This window comes from Delphinapterus leucas, chromosome 5, assembly GCF_059928025.1.
Source record: "Delphinapterus leucas isolate spDelLeu-1000000601 "Yukka" chromosome 5, BTC_Dleu_Yukka2, whole genome shotgun sequence".
NCBI classification, from domain to species: Eukaryota; Metazoa; Chordata; class Mammalia; order Artiodactyla; family Monodontidae; genus Delphinapterus; species Delphinapterus leucas.
In genome coordinates, this window is record NC_143133.1 from 103,453,839 (window position 1) to 103,470,257 (window position 16,419).

The following is a 16,419-nucleotide window of genomic DNA, read 5'->3' on the forward strand; positions in this document are numbered from 1 at the left end:
ATCCTCACTATAAATGTATAGAGTAGGTACTATTAATATATCCATTTTACAGATGGTAAAATGGTTGCCGGGAGTTAAGTCGCTTAAGTTAAGTGACTTGCTTAGAGTCATTCAGCTGGTAAGTGGCAGAGCTAAGATTTGAGCCACACTTGTCACATGATTTCCCTTTATTTATTCCTGGTGTTGCTGGTGGAGTTCTTTGACCTGTTTTTTCACCTCCTTGTTAATTTATTGGTTGTTTCTATTCTGCTATTTATTTTAAATCATGTATTTCATACTCAGCTTTTTCTTCTTTATTTTCCTTTATAACTACTAGTTCTTATTTCATGTTACCACTAGCTTTCTTCTTTCTTAGAGAACATGTATTATGCTTATCTTAAATTTGTAATCTATTTCTTAATGAAATAAGATCAAACGTTATCCACTATATCTTGTTTAGTTGTTTTGTAGCTGTTGGGCTCCTCAGTTATCTAGCGTTCCCCGTAAGCTCACAGTCACATTCACAGTCTTCATTAGTAATATGAACTTGGGTTGGAGGGGAGAGCCCAGTCCCTGTATTGTACCCTTCCTGGTGAGTTTAAGGAGTTGAGAGCTGGGCATAGACCAGAGTCTCCTAATGTTTTGGTTATACACACCCAGTGCTCTCTGAGTGAAGGAGGAAGAAGGGATAACTCCAGGACCTGCTGTTATCTACTCTTCACCACCACCAGCACCATCCTGGTGTGACCCTCCCACTCACTGCCCTGGTGGTCCTGCCATTTTGCTGCCTCACAGTATCAAAGCAGAAGGTACTCTTCCACCCAATAGCATTTGAGGAAATGAAATGATATCAAACATACTCTTCCCAAGACTTCAAGTATGCTGCATCTGGGTTGCTGTTTTTTTTTTTTTCCCAAAACAGTTTCTGTCTTTCCAGGGTTTCTCACATTTTTATTTTTATAGATCCTCTCTTTTGCTATGATGACATTTCCAGGGTTTGGTCCTGGGAAAGTGCCTGCAGCCAATCAAGTTAACCATCTTATGAGGAATCAGAAGGCCTGAATTAAGTCATCAATTAAAAACAGAAAAAGGAAAATAAATGTTCTCTATATAATAGAAATACTCAGATTCCATTATGTCAATGAAGATTACCCTTCAAATTTATTTAATCAAATAAGTTTATTTTGTAATTTATTGTTCATGGTATATACCAGCCTATAGGAAGATCCCAAGGCTTCCTTCTTCATGGCTCCATCCCTTTTGAGGAAGTTTAATGATTAAAGTAAATGGTTTATAAATGGAGCTGAGCTCCTGTAGCCATTTCTGTTACTCTTTCTTTGAATTCTCTTTCCCCAGTTATGTAACTGGGATATCCTGGAGGACCAGGCAGTTGACATGGTGGGGTTCCAAGTGATAAAAGGCATGGAGCTGCCAGTTCTGGCCTGACTACTAGTCCAGGAATCCAGGATTTCAGCTAGAATGACAGGAGTATGAGATTTACCTGCTCACCTACTTTAAACACAAGATAGGAGACTGGGGATAAAGTCTGGTTTGTAATAACGAGTGTGCAACTGTCTATGGTTACCTCTGTGTTAAGAAAGTCTTTGGAACTTTTAGCACAGGGGGATCAGCTTGGTGCTTTGTGACCACCTAGAGGGGTGGGATAGGGAGGGTGGGAGGGAGATGCAAGAGGGAGGAGATATGGGGATATATGTATATGTATAGCTGATTCACTTTGTTATAAAGCAGAATCTAACACACCATTGTAAAGCAATTATACTTCAATAAAGATGTTAAAAAAATTGTAAAAATTTAAAAAAGAAAGTCTTTGGAACTTCATGTTCATTGCAATGGTCACAGCAGCTATAGTTGTCTGGCCGTGAATTTGGGCTTGTGATCCTAGCCCCAACAAACTGACCTGACAAACATAGGCTATATTAGGTTGCCATTTTGTTATTAATTTTGAAGACGTTAGAAGCAGGATGTGGAAAATGACTAAATTTGAGGGAAATGATTCTGTTTTCCCCCTTTATTAAAAAATTCATAAGCAGCAAAAGCAAAAACAACAAAAGCAAAAAAAACACAAACCCACAAATGGGACTATATCAAACTAAAAACATCTGCACAGCGAAAGAAACCATCAACAAAATGAAAAGGCAACCTATTGAATGGGAGAAGATATCTGCAAAATGATGCAAAATGAAGATATCTGCAAAAGATGGCAAAATCATATATCTGATAAGGGGCTAATACCCAAAATATATGAAGAACTCATAAACTAAATAGCAAAGAAAAAAAATCCAATTTGCTGATGATCTGAATAGACATTTTTCCAAAGAAGACATACAGACGACCAACAGGTACATGAAAAGATGCTGAATGTCATTAGTCATCAGAGAAATGCAAATCAAAACCACGAGTGGGGAGTGGTCAAGGTGGCAGAGTTGGAAGACCCTGAGCTCACTTCCTCTATGAGCACACCAAATTTACAATTGTTTACAGAACAACTGTCTATGAAAAGACTGAAATCTATCAGAAAATATCTTCTTCTACAACTAAAGATATAAAGAAGGAACTGAGAGACAGGTAGAAGGGACAGTGTTGTGATATAGTGCCCCTGGGTGGGGCAGGGGGCTACCGCAATTACAGTTTCAGAGGTTCTCCCAAAGAAGTGAGAGGTTCGAGCCCCATGTTGGGCTCCCCAGACCAGAAGTCCTCCATCGGGGAGACAAACCCCCAGAGTATTTGGCCTTGAAGGCCAGCAGGGCTTACTTTTGGGAGACCCAGAGGACCGAGGGAAATAGAGACTCCACTCTTAAAGGGTGTACACAAAATCTCACATGCTCCAGGACCCACAGAAGAAGGTCAGACCCACCTGCTGATCTTGGAGAGCCTCCTGGAGAGGCAGGAGGCAACTGGAGCTCAGCCTGGGGACACAGACATTGGTGGCAGCCATTTTGGGGAGCTTGTTCTACCACATAGACACTGCTACTGGCAAGTGCCATTTTGGAATCCTCTATCTAGCTTACTAGCACCGGGACCCAGCCCCACCCACCAGCAAGCCAATACCAGTTCTAAGACACCTTAGGCCCCTCAACCAGCCACCTTAGGATCTGGCCCACTCACCAGCTGGTCAAAAACAAGCTTTGGGAAAACCCAGACCCTACAGTGAGCTGTGTCAGAAACCTGTTCTGCCCACCAGCAGGCCAACAGCCAGGGCACTGCAACCAGAGATTTTGGGACCTGGCACCACTCATCAGTAAACCAGCACTAGCCTTAGGACCCCTTGGGCCTTGGATCCACCAACCAGTGGACTGACACAAGCTCTGGGAACCCTGGGTCCTATATCCAGAGACCCCAGGATACAGCTCTGCCTGCCAGTGGTCCAGCACTAGTGCCAGGACCTGGCTTCAAACACCAGTGGGCGGGCACCAGACCCAGGATCCCCTGGGCCACAGGTCCACCCAACAGTGGACAGATAAAAGCCCTTAGACCACTGCAACCTCACAGCCTGCCTTGTTAGGACTCAGCCAGTCAACCAATAGGCCTGCACCAGTTCCAGGACCCCCATGCCCTGGCCCGGCCCAATATCAGGCCAATATCAGCTCTGGGACACACTGGACCCATCAGCCAGCAGCCCTGGGATCTGGACTCATCTACCAGTGGGCTGACACCAGCTTCAGGATCCCCAGGGCACTGCAATCAGAGACCCCAAGACATGGCTCCACCCACCAGTGAGCAAGCACTAGCCACACGATCCCCTGGGTCCTGACTCTGCTTACCAGCAGGCCAACACTATCTCCAAGACACATTAGACCTATAAGCCAGCTGTCCCAGGAGGAGGTCAACAGTAGATCTGGGACCCCCAGTCCCACAACCACCTACCCCAGAAGCTCACTCCCCCCACCAGTGGGCCTTCACTGGCCCCAAGAAACCCCAGGTCTACAGAGCCAGCCGCTTCATGACCTGGCCTCACCAACCAGTGGCCAGCAGCCCCCACATAAAATAGGACCTGGCAACCAACTGGACCAGGGGCCAGCCACACGTTCCAGACTTCCCACAGCTGTGAGCCCACCACAACAGAAGGACCCATGAAGCCAACATAGAGGGAAACACTAGAGCATATAGCTCTGGTGACCAGAGGGGAGTACACTGCTGGATACATAGGATGTCTTCTACAAAAGTACACTTCTCCAAGACTGGGAAACTTAACCAACCTACCAGATACATGGAAATAAAAACACCAACTTAGGCAAAATGAGGTGACAGAGGAGTATGCTCAAAACAAAGGTACAAGATAAAATCCCAGAAGAAGAGCTAAATTAAGTGGAGATAGGCAGTCTCCTGATACCTGACAGGGAGTTCAAGGTAATGATCATAAAGATGTTCAAAGAACTCAGGAGAAGGTTGGATGAATAGAGTGAGAAGTTAGAAGTTTTTAACAAAGAGTTTAAAACTATGAAGAAGAACCAAACTGAGATGAAGAATACAATAACTGAAATGAAAATACACTAGAAGGAGTCAACAGTACATTAAATGATACAGAGAAACAGGTCAGTGATCTGGAAGACAGGGCAGTGGAAATCACTGAAGCTGAACAGAAAAAGAAAAAAGAATAAAAAGAAGTGAGGACAGTTTAAGAGACCTTTGGGACAACATCAAGCATACCAACATTTTCATCATAGTGGTCCTAGAAGGAGAAAAGAGAGAGAAAAGGGCAGAGACTATATTTGAATATATAATAGCTGAAAACATCCCTAACATGGGAAAGGAAACAGACCTCCAGGTCCAGGAAGAACAGAGAATTCCAAACAGGATCAACCCAAAGAGAATAACACCAAGACACATTGTACTTAAGATGGCAATAATAATAATAATGATAATAATAATAATAAAATAGAGAATACTAAAAGCAGCAAGGGAAAAGCAACAAGTTATGTACAAGGGAACTCCAGAAGGCTGTCAGCTGACTTTTCAGCAGAAATCTGCAGGAGAGAGGGAGTAGCATTATATATTTAAAGTGGTAAAAGAGAAACACTTACAACCAAGAATACTCTATCCAGCAAGGATTTCATTCAGATTTGATAGTGAGAACAAAAGTTCTACAGACAAGTCAAAGCAGAAAGAGTTCAGCATCACCAAATCAGCTTTACAAGAAAGATTAAAGACACGTCCCTAAGGAAAAGAAAAGGCATAATTTGAAACATGAAAATTAAAAAAGGAAAAAAATCATTAGTAAAGGCAAAATACAGTAAAGGTAGTAAGCCACACACAAAGCAAGTAGGAAGGTTAAGAGAGAAAAGTAGTAAAATTTTCTATATCTACAATAAGCAGATACACACAAAAAAAGATGTAAGATATGATGTGAAAACAGTGAACATGGGGAGAGGAGAGTAAAAATGCAGAATGGTTAAAATGTATTTGAAATTAAAAGATCAGCAAATTAAAATAGTCATAGCTATATTTATAGATATAGATATAGAGCAATATATATAGATTGCTATATATAAACCTCATGGTATCCACAAACCAAAAATCTATAATTGATATAGACACAAAAAGATAAAGGAATGTAAACAATGCTAGAGACAGTCATTAAACCTCAAGGGAAGAGAATAAAAGAAGAAAGGAACAAAAAGAAACTACAAAAAAAACCCCAAACAGTGAACAAAATGGCAATAAGTACATACCTATCAATATTTACTTTAAATGTAAATGGACAAAATGCTCCAACCAAATGAAATAGAGTAGCTGAATGGATACAAAAATAAGACACATATATGTGCTGCTTAGAGACTCACTTCAGATCTGAACACACACACGGACTTAAAGTGAGGGGATGGAAAAAGGTATTTCATGCAAATGGAAATCAAAAGAAAGCTGTATGTCAGACAAAATAGACTTGAAAACAAAGGCTGTAACAAGAGACAAAGAAGGACAATATATAATGATCAAGGGATCAATCCAAGAAGAATATATATGCACCCAACATAGGAGCATCTAAATACATAAAGTAAATATTAAGAGAACTAAAGGGAGAAGTTGACAGTAATACAATAATAGTAGGGGACCTTAACAGCCAACTTATATCAATGGACAGATCATCCAGATACAAAAATCAGTAAGGAAACACTGGCTTTAAATGACACATTTGAGCAGATAGACTTAATAGATAAATATAGAACATTCCATCTGAAAGCAGTAGAATACATATTTTTTCAAGTGCATATGGAACATTCTCCAGGAGATATCACATGCTAGGCCACAAAACAAGTCTCAATAAATTTTAAAAAACTGAAATCATATCAAGCATCTTTTCTTTTTTTTTCTTAACATCTTTATTGCAATATAATTGCTTTACAATAATATGTTAGTTTCTGCTTTATAACAAAACAAATCAGTTATACATATACATATGTTCCCATATCTCTTCCCTCTTGCATCTCCCTCCCTCCCACCCTCCCTATCCCACCCCTCTAGGTGGTCACAAAGCACCGAGCTGATCTCCCTGTGCTATGCGGCTGCTTCCCACGAGCTATCTACTTTACGTTTGGTAGTGAATATATGTCCATGCCACTCTCTCACTTTGTCCCAGCTTACCCTTCCCCCTCCCCATATCCTCAAGTCCATTCTCTAGGTCTGTGTCTTTATTCCCATCTTACCCCTAGGTTCTTCATGACCTTTTTTTTTAGATTCCATATATATGTGTTAGCATATGGTATTTGTTTTTCTCTTTCTGACTTACTTCTCTCTGTATGAAAGACTCTAGGCCCATCCATCTCACTACAAATATCTCAATTTCGTTCCTTTTTAAGGCTGAGTAATATTCAATTGTATATATGTGCCACATCTTCTTTATCCATTCATCTGTTGATGGACACTTAGGTTGCTTCCATGTCCTGGCTATTGTAAATGGAGCTGCAATGAACATTTTGGTACATGACTTTTTTTGAATTATGGTTTTCTCAGGGTGTATGCCCAGTACTGGGATTGCTGGGTCACATGGTAGTTCTATTTTCAGTTTTATAAGGAACCTCCATACTGTTTTCCATAGTGGCTGTATCAATTTACATTCCCACCAACAGTGCAAGAGGGATCTCTTTTCTCCACACTCTCTCCAGCATTTATTATTTCTAGATTTTTTGATGATGGCCATTCTGACCAGTGTGAGATGATATCTCATTGTAGTTTTGATTTGCATTTCTCTATTTATTAATGACGTTGAGCATTCTTTCATGTGTTTCTTGGCAATCTGTATATCTTCTTTGGATAAATGTATATTTAGATCTTCTGCCCATTTTAGGATTGGGTTGTTTGTTTTTTGGTTATTGAGCTGCAAGAGCTGCTTGTAAATCTTGGAGATTAATCCTTTGTCAGTTGCTTCATTAGCAAATATTTTCTCCCATTCTGAGGGTTGTCTTTTGGTCTTGTTTATGGTTTCATTTTCTGTGAAAAAGCTTTGAAGTTTCATTAGGTCCCACTTGTTTATTTTTGTTTTTATTTCCATTTCTCTAGGAGGTGGGTCAAAAAGGATCCTGCTGTGATTTATGCCATAGAGTGTTCTGCCTATGTTTACTTCTAAGAGTTTGATACTCTCTGGCCGTACATTTAGGTCATGAATCCATTTTGAGCTTATTTTTGTGTATGGTGTTAGGGAGTGTTCCAATTTCATTCTTTTACATGTAGCTGTCCAGTTTTCCCAGCACTACATATTGAAGAGGCTGTCTTTTCTCCACTGTATATTCTTGCCTCCTTTATCAAAGATAAGGTGACCATATGTGCGTGGGTTTATCTCTGGGCTTTCTATCCTGTTCCATTGATCTATCTTTCTGTTTTTGTGCCAGTACCATACTGTCTTCAGTACTGTAGCTTTGTAGAATAGTCTGAAGTCAGGGAGCCTTATTCCTCCAGCTCCATTTTTTCGTTCTCAAGATGGCTTTGGCTATTCGGGGTCTTTTGTGTTTCCATACAAATTGTGGAATTTTTTATTCTAGTTCTGTGAAAAATGCCAGTGCTAGTTTGATAGGGATTGCATTGAATCTGTAGATTGCTTTGGGTAGTAAAGTCATTTACACACTGTTGATTCTTCCAATCCAAGAACATGGTATATCTCTCCATCTATTTGTATCATCTTTAATTTCTTTCATCAGTGTCTTATAATTTTCTGCATACAGGTCTTTTGTCTCCTTAGGTAGGTTTATTCCTAGATATTTTATTCTTTTTTTTGCAGTGGTAAATGGGAGTGTTTTCTTAATTTCACTTTCAGATTTTTCATCATTAGTGTATAGGAATGCCAGAGATTTCTGTGCATTAATTTTGTATCCTGCTACTTTACCAAATTCATTGATTACCTCTAGTAGTTTTTTAGCTCTAGTAGCTCTGGTAGCATCTTTAGGATTCTCTATGTATAGTATCATGTCATCTGCAAACAGTGAGAGCTTTACTTCTTCTTTTCTGATTTTGATTCCTTTTATTTCTTTTTCTTCTCTGATTGCTGTGGCTAAAACTTCCAAAACTATGTTAAATAATAGTGGTGAGAGTAGGCAAACTTGTTTTGTTCCTGATCTTAGTGGAAATGGTTTCAGTTTTTCACCATTGAGGACGATGTTGGCTGTGGGTTTGTCTTATATGGCCTTTATTATGTTAAGGAAAGTTCCCTCTATGCCTACTTTCTGCAGGATTTTTATCATAAATGTGTGTTGAATTTTGTTGAAAGCTTTCTCTGCATCTATTGAGATGATCATATGGTTTTCTCCTTCAATTTGTTAATATGGTGTATCACGTTGATTGATTTGTGTATCCTGAAGGATCCTTGCATTCCTGGAATAAACCCCACTTGATCATGGTGTATGATCCTTTTAATGTGCTGTTGGATTCTGTTTGCTAGTATTTTGTTGAGGATATTTGCATCTATGTTCATCAGTGATATTGGCCTCTAGTTTTCTTTCTTTGTGACATATTTATCTGGTTTTGGTATCAGGGTGATGGTGGCCTCATAGAATGAACTTGGGAGTGTTTCTCCCTCTGATATATTTTGGAAGAGTTTGAGAAGGATATGTGTTAGTTCTTCCCTAAATGTTTGATAGAATTTCCCTGTGAAGCCATCTGGTCCTGGGCTTCTGTTTGTTAGAAGATTTTTAATCACAGTTTCAATTTCAGTGCTTGTGATTGGCCTGTTCATATTTTCTATTTCTTCCTGATTCAGTCTTGGCAGGTTGTGCATTTCTAAGAATTTGTCCATTTCTTCCAGGTTGTCCATTTTATTGGCATAGAGTTGCTTGCATAATCTCTCATGATCCTTTGTATTTCTGCAGTGTCAGTTGTTACTTCTCCTCTTTCATTTCTAATTCTATTGATTTGAGTCTTCTCCCTTTTTTTCTTGATGAGTCTGGCTAATGGTTTATCAATTTTGTTTATCTTCTCAAAGAACCAGTTTTTAGTTTTATTGATCTTTGCTATCATTTCCTTCATTTCTTTTTCAATTATTTCTGATCTAATCTTTATGATTTCTTTCCTTCTGCTAACTTTGTTGGTTTTTTTTGTTGTTGTTCTTCTTTCTCTAATTGCTTTAGGTGCAAGGTTGGGTTGTTTATTTTAGATGTTTCCTGTCTCTTAAGTTAGGATTGTATTGCTGTAAACTTCCCTCTTAGAACTGCTTTTGCTGCATCCCATAGGTTTTGGGCCACCGTGTCTCCATTGTCATGTGTTTCTAGGTTTTTTTTTTTCTTCAGTGATCACTTCGTTATTAAGTAGTGTATTGTTTAGCCTCCATCTGTTTGTATTTTTTACAGATTTTTTCCTGTAATTGATATCTAGTCTCATAGCGTTGTGATTGGAAAAGATACTTGATACAATTTCAATTTTCTTAAATTTACCAAGGCTTGATTTGTGACCCAAGATGTGATCTATCCTGGAGAATGTTCCATGAGCACTTCAGAAAAATGTGTATTCTGTTGTTTTTGGATGGAATGTCCTATAAATATCAATTAAGTTCATCTTGTTTAACGTATCATTTAAAGCTTGTGTTTCCTTATTGATTTGCATTTTCGATGATCTGTCCAATGGTGAAAGTGGGGTGTTAAAGTCCCCTTCTATGATTGTGTTACTGTCGATTTCCCCTTTTATGGCTGTTAGTATTTGCCTTATGTATTAAGGTGCTCCTATGTTGGGTGCATAAATATTTACAATTGTTATATCTTCTTCTTAGATAGATCCCTTGATCGTTATGTAGTGTCCTTCTTTGTCTCTTGTAATAGTCTTTATTTTAAAGTCTATTTTGTCTGATATGAGAATTGCTACTCCAGGTTTATTTTGGTTTCCATTTGTGTGGAATATCTTTTTCCATCCCCTCACTTTCAGTCTGTATGTGTCCCTAGGTCTGAAGTGCGTCTCTTGCAGACAGCATATAAATGGGTCTTGTTTTTGTATCCATTCGGCCAGTTTGTGTTGTTTGGTGGGAACATTTAATCGATTTACATTTAAGGTAATTATCGATATGTATGTTCCTATCCCCATTTTCTTAATTGTTTTGGGTTTGTTTTTGTATGTCTTTTACTTCTCTGCTGTTTCCTGCCTAGAGAAGTTCCTTTAGCATTTGTTGTAAAGCTGGTTTGGTGGTGCCAAATTCTTTTAGCTTTTGCTTGTCTGTAAAGGTTTTAATTTCTCTGTCAAATCTGAATGAGATCCTTACTGGGTAGAGTAATTGGTTGTAGCGTTTTCCCCTTCATCACTTTAACTATGTCCTGCCAATCCCTTCTGGCTTGCAGAGTCTCTGCTGAAAGATCAGCTGTTAGCCTTATGGGGATTCCCTTGTGTGTTCTTTGTTGTTTTTCCCTTGCTGCTTTTAATATGTTTTCTTTGTATCTAATTTTTGATAGTTTGATTAATATGTGTCTTGGTGTGTTTCTCCTTGGATTTATCCTGTATGGGACTCTGTGCTTCCTAGACTTGATTATTTCCTTTCCCATATTAGGGAAGTTTTCAACTATAATCTCTTCAAATATTTTTTCAGTCTTTTTCTCTTCTTCTTGGACCCTATAATTCTAATGTTGGTGTGTTTAATGTTGTCCCAGAGGTCTCTAAGACTGTCCTCAGTTCTTTTCATTTTTTTTCTTTATTCTGCTCTGCAGTAGTTGTTTCCACTATTTTATCTTCCACTTATCCATTCTTCTGCCTCAGTTATTCTGCTATTGATCCCTTCTAGAATATTTTTAATTTCAGTTATTGTATTGTTCATCATTCCTTGTTTCCTCTTTAGTTCTTCTAGGTTCTTGTTAAATGTTTGTTGCACTTTCTCTATTCTATTTCCAAGATTTTGGATCATCTTTACTATCATTATTCTGAATTCTTTTCCAGATAGACTGCCTATTTCCTCTTCACTTGTTAGGGCTGGTGGGTTTTTACCTTGCTCTTTCATCTGCTGTGTGTTTCTCTGTCTTCTCATTTTGCTTACCTTACTGTGTTTGGGGTCTCCTTTTTGCAGGCTGCATGTTCGTAGTTCCCGTTATATTTGGTGCCTCTCCCCAGTGGCTAAGTTTGGTTCAGTGGGTTCTGTAGGCTTCCTGATAGAGGGGACTAGTGCCTGTGTTCTGGTGGATGAGGCTGGATCTTGTCTTTCTGGTGGGCAGGTCCACATCTGGTGGTGTGTTTTGGGGTGTCTGTGGCCTTCTTATGATTTTAGGCAGCCTCTCTGCTAATGGGTGGTGGTGTGTTCCTTTCTTGCTAGTTGTTTGGCATAGGGTGTCCAGCACTGTAGCTTGCTGGTCGTTGAATGAAGCTGGGTCTTGGAATTGAGATGGAGATCTCTGGGAGATTTTTGCTGTTTGATATTACATGGAGCTGGGAGGTCTCTTGTGGACCAGTGTCCTGAAGTTGGCTTTCCCACCTCAGAGGCACAGCACTGACTCCTGGCTGGAGCACCAAGAACCTTTCATCCACACAACTCAGAATAAAAGGGAGAAAAAATAGAAAGAAAGGAAGAAAGAAAGAGGATAAAATAAAATAATATAAAGTATGATAAAATAAAATAAAATAATTAAAATAAAAATAATTATTAGAAATTTTTTTTTAAAAGTAAAAAACAAACAAACAAAATGGATGGACAAAACCCTAGGACAAACTGTGGAAGCAAAGCTATACAGACAAAATCTCACACAGAAGCATACACATACACACTCACAAAAAGAGGAAAAGGGGAAAAAATAATATACCTTGCTCTCAAAGTCCACCTCCTCAATTTGTGATGATTCTGTGTCTATTCAGGTATTCCACAGATGCAGGGTACATCAAGTTGATTGTGGAGATTTAGTCCACTGCTCCTGAGGCTCCTGGGAGGTATTTCCCTTTCTCTTTGTTCGCACAGCTCCTGGGGTTCAGGTTTGGATTTGGCCCCACCTCTGCGTGTAGGTCGCCTGAGGGCATCTGTTCTTCACTCAGACAGGACGGGGTTAAAGGAGCAGCTGATTCAGGGACTCTGATTCACTCAGCCCAGGGGGAGGGAGGGGTACAGATGCGGGGCGAGCCTGCAGCGGCAGAGGCCTGCATGACGTTGCACCAGTCTGAGGCGCGCCGTGCGTTATCCCCGGGAAGTTGTCCCTGGATCATGGGACTCTGGCACTGGCGGGCTGCACAGGCTCCCGGGAAGGGAGGTGTGGATAGTGACCTGTGCTTGCACACAGGCTTCTTGGTGGTGGCAGCAGCAGCCTTAGCGTCTCGTGCCCGTCTCTGGGTTCCACGCTGATAGCCACGGCTTACCCCTGTCTCTGGAGCTCCTTTAAGTGTCACTCTTAATCCCCTCCCCTCGTGCACCAGGAAACAAAGAGGGAAGAAAAAGTCTCTTGTCTCTTCGGCAGGTCCAGACTTTTTCCCGGACTCCCTCCCGGCTAGCCGTGGTGCATTAACCCCTTCAGGCTGTGTTCACGCGGCCAACACCAGTCCTCTCCCTGCGATCCAACTGAAACCCGAGCCTCAGCTCCCAGCCCCCGCCTGCCCCAGCGGGTGAGCAGACAAGCCTCTCGGGCTGGTGAGTGACAGTTGGCATGGATCCTCTGTGTGGGAATCTCTCTGCTTTGCCCTCTGCACCCCTGTTGCTGCGCTCTCTTTCATGGCTCTGAAGCTTCCCCCCTCCGCCACCTGCAGTCTCCGCCCGCGAAGGGGCTTCCTAGTGTATGGAAACCTTTCCTCCTTCACAGCTCCCTCCCACTGGTGCAGGTCCTGTCCCTATTCTTTTGTCTCTGCTTTGTGTTTTTCTTTTGCCCTACCCAGGTACGTGGGGAGCTTCTTGCCTTTTGGGAGGTCTGAGGTCTTCTGCCAGCGTTTAGTGGGTGTTTTATAGGAGCAGTTCCACGTGTAGATGTATTTCTGGTGTATCTGTGGGGAGGAAGGTGATCTCCGCGTCTTACTCTTCTGCCATCTTCCTCCCCCGGGCCTAAGCATCTTTTCTGACCAAACACTATGAGACTAGAAATCGACTACAAGAAAAAAAAAAAAACTGCAAAAAACACAAATATGTGGAGGTTAAACAATATGCTACAAAACAATGGATCACTGAAGAAATCAAGAAGAAATAAAAAAAAAATATTACCTGGAGACAAATGAAACAAAAACACAATGATCTATAATCTATGGGATTCAGCAAAAGCAGTCCTAAGAGGGAAGTTGTAGCAATAAAAGCCTACCTAGGTAAACAAGAAATATCTCAAAAAACATAACCTTACTACCAAAGGAACTAGAAACAGAAGAACAAACAAAACCCAAAGTTAGTAGAGAGAGAGAAAAATCATAAAGATCAGAACTAAATGAAATATAGCCTAAAATAACAAACCAATAGAAAAGATTAATGAAACTAAAAGCTGGTTCTTTGAAAAGATAAACAAAATTGGTAAACCTTTAGCCAGACTCATCAAAAAAATAGGGAGAAAGCCCAAATCAATAAAATCAGAAATGATAAAGGAGAAGTTACGATAGACACCACAGAAATACAAAACATCATAAGAGATTACTTCAAACAATTATACACCAATAAAATGCTCTACCTAGAAGAAATGTACAAATTCCTAGAAATGTACAATCTCCCAAGATTGAACAAGGAAGAAATAGAAAATATAAACAGACCAGTTACGAGTAATGAATTTGCATTAGTAATAAAAAAAAAAAGAGCTCCCAGTAAACAGAAATGCAGGACAAGATGGCCTCATGGGTGAATCCTACTAAACATTTAGAGAAGAGTTAACACGTATCTTTCTCAAAGTATCCAAAAAGTTGCAGAGGAAAGAACACTTCTGAACTCATTCTATGAGGCCACACTCACCCTGATACCAAAACCAGACAAAGATACCACAACAAAGAAAATTACAGGCCAGTATCACTGATTAATATAGATGCAAAAGTCTACAACTAAATATTAGCAAACCGAATTCAACAATACATGAAAAGGATCATACACCATGATTAAATGGGATTTATCCCAGGGATGCAAGGATGGTTCAATATCTGCAAATCAATCAATGTGATACACCATAGTAACAAATTGAAGAATAAAAATCATATAATCATTTCAATAGAATCAGAAAAACTTTTGACAAAATTCAATACCCATTTATGGTTTTTTAAAAAACCTGTCAACAGGGCTTCCCTGGTGGTGCAGTGGGAGAGAGTCCGCCTGCCGATTCAGGGGATATGGGTTCGTGCCCCGGTCCAGGAAGATCCCACATGCCGCAGAGCGGCTGGGCCCGTGAACCATGGCCACTGAGCCTGTGCGTCCGGAGCCTGTGCTCCGCAACAGGAGAGGCCACAACAGTGAGAGGCCCGCGTACCGTAAAAAGAAAAAAAAAAAAACCTGTCAACAAAAACAACAACAAAAACCTGTCAACAAAGTGGGTATAGAGGGGACATACCTCAACATTTTAAAGGCTATATATGATAAGCCCACAGCTAACATTGTACTCAACATACTCAATGGTAAAAAACTGAAAGCATTTCCTCTAAGATCAGGAACAAAACAAGGATGCCCACTCTCACTGCTTTTATTTAACACAGTATTGGAAGTCCTAGCCACAGAAATCAGAATAGAAAAAGGAATAAAAAGAATCCAAATTGGGAAGAAAAAAATAAAACTGTCACTGTTTGCAGATGATATGATACTATACCTAGAAAATCCTCAAGATGCCACCAAAAAAGTACTAGAGCTCCTTAGTGAATTCAATAAAGTTGCAGGATAAAAAGTAATATACATAAATATATTGCATTTTATACATTAACAACAAACTATCAGAAAGAGAAATTAAGAAAACAATCCCATTTATCACCACATCAAAAAGAATAAAATACTACGAATAAATCTAACTAAGGAGGTAAAATACCTACACTCAGAAAACTATAAGACACTGATGAAAGAAAATGAAGATGACACAAACAGATGGAAAGACATACTGTGTTCATGAAGTAGAAGACTTAATATTGTTAAAATGGCCAAGGCAACCTTTAGATCCAATCCCTATCCAGACACAAATGGCATTCTTCACAGAACTAGAACAAATAATTTTAAAATTTGTATGGAAACACAAAAGACCCTGAATAGCCAAAACAATCTTGAGAAGAAAGAGCAAAGCTGGAGATATTACACTCTCTGATTTCAAACTACATTACAAAGCTATAGTAATCAAAAGAGTATGCGTCTGGCACAAAAACAGACACACAGATCAATGGAACAGAATAGAGAACCTAGAAATGAACCCATACATATATATAGCAATTAATCTATGACAAAGGAAGCAAGATTATACAATGGGGAAAAGACAGCCTCTTTAACAAATGATGATGGGAAAACTACACAGCTAAATGCAAAAGAATCAAACTGGACTACTCTCTCATACCATGCACAAAAATAAATTCAAAGTACATTGAAAACTTAAATGTAAGATCTGAAACCATAGAATTTCTAGAAGAAAACATAGGCAGTACACTCTTTAGCATCCATCTTCATAATATATTTTTGAATATGTCTCCTCTGGCAAGGGATACAAGAGCAAAAATAAACAAATGGATCTACATCAAACTAAAAAGCTTATGCACAGCAAAGGAAACTATCAACAAAACAAAAAATTCACCTACTGAATGGAAGAAGATATTTGCAAATTGTATATCAGATAACGGGTTAATATTCAAAATATACAGCGGCTCATATAACATAATATCAATTAAACAACCCAATTAAAAAATGGGCAGAAGATCTAAACAGACATTTTCCAAGGAAGACATACTGGTGGCTAGCAGGCACATGAAAAGGTGCTCAATATCACTAATCAACAGGGAAATACATATCAATGCCACCATGTAATACCACCTCACACCTGTCAGAATGGCTATTATCAAAAAGATAACAAATAACAACTGTTGACAAGGATGTGGAGAAAAGGGAACCCTTGTGCACTGTTGGTGGGA

General features: G+C 39.6%; 1 protein-coding gene across 1 annotated transcript in view; it reads right to left on the reverse strand.

Annotated features, from left to right (window-relative positions):
* LRAT (lecithin retinol acyltransferase) overlaps window positions 1–16,419 on the reverse strand; it is a 49,768-nt gene that overhangs the window by 5,209 nt on the left and 28,140 nt on the right. The gene's annotated exons all lie outside the window — the stretch shown is intronic.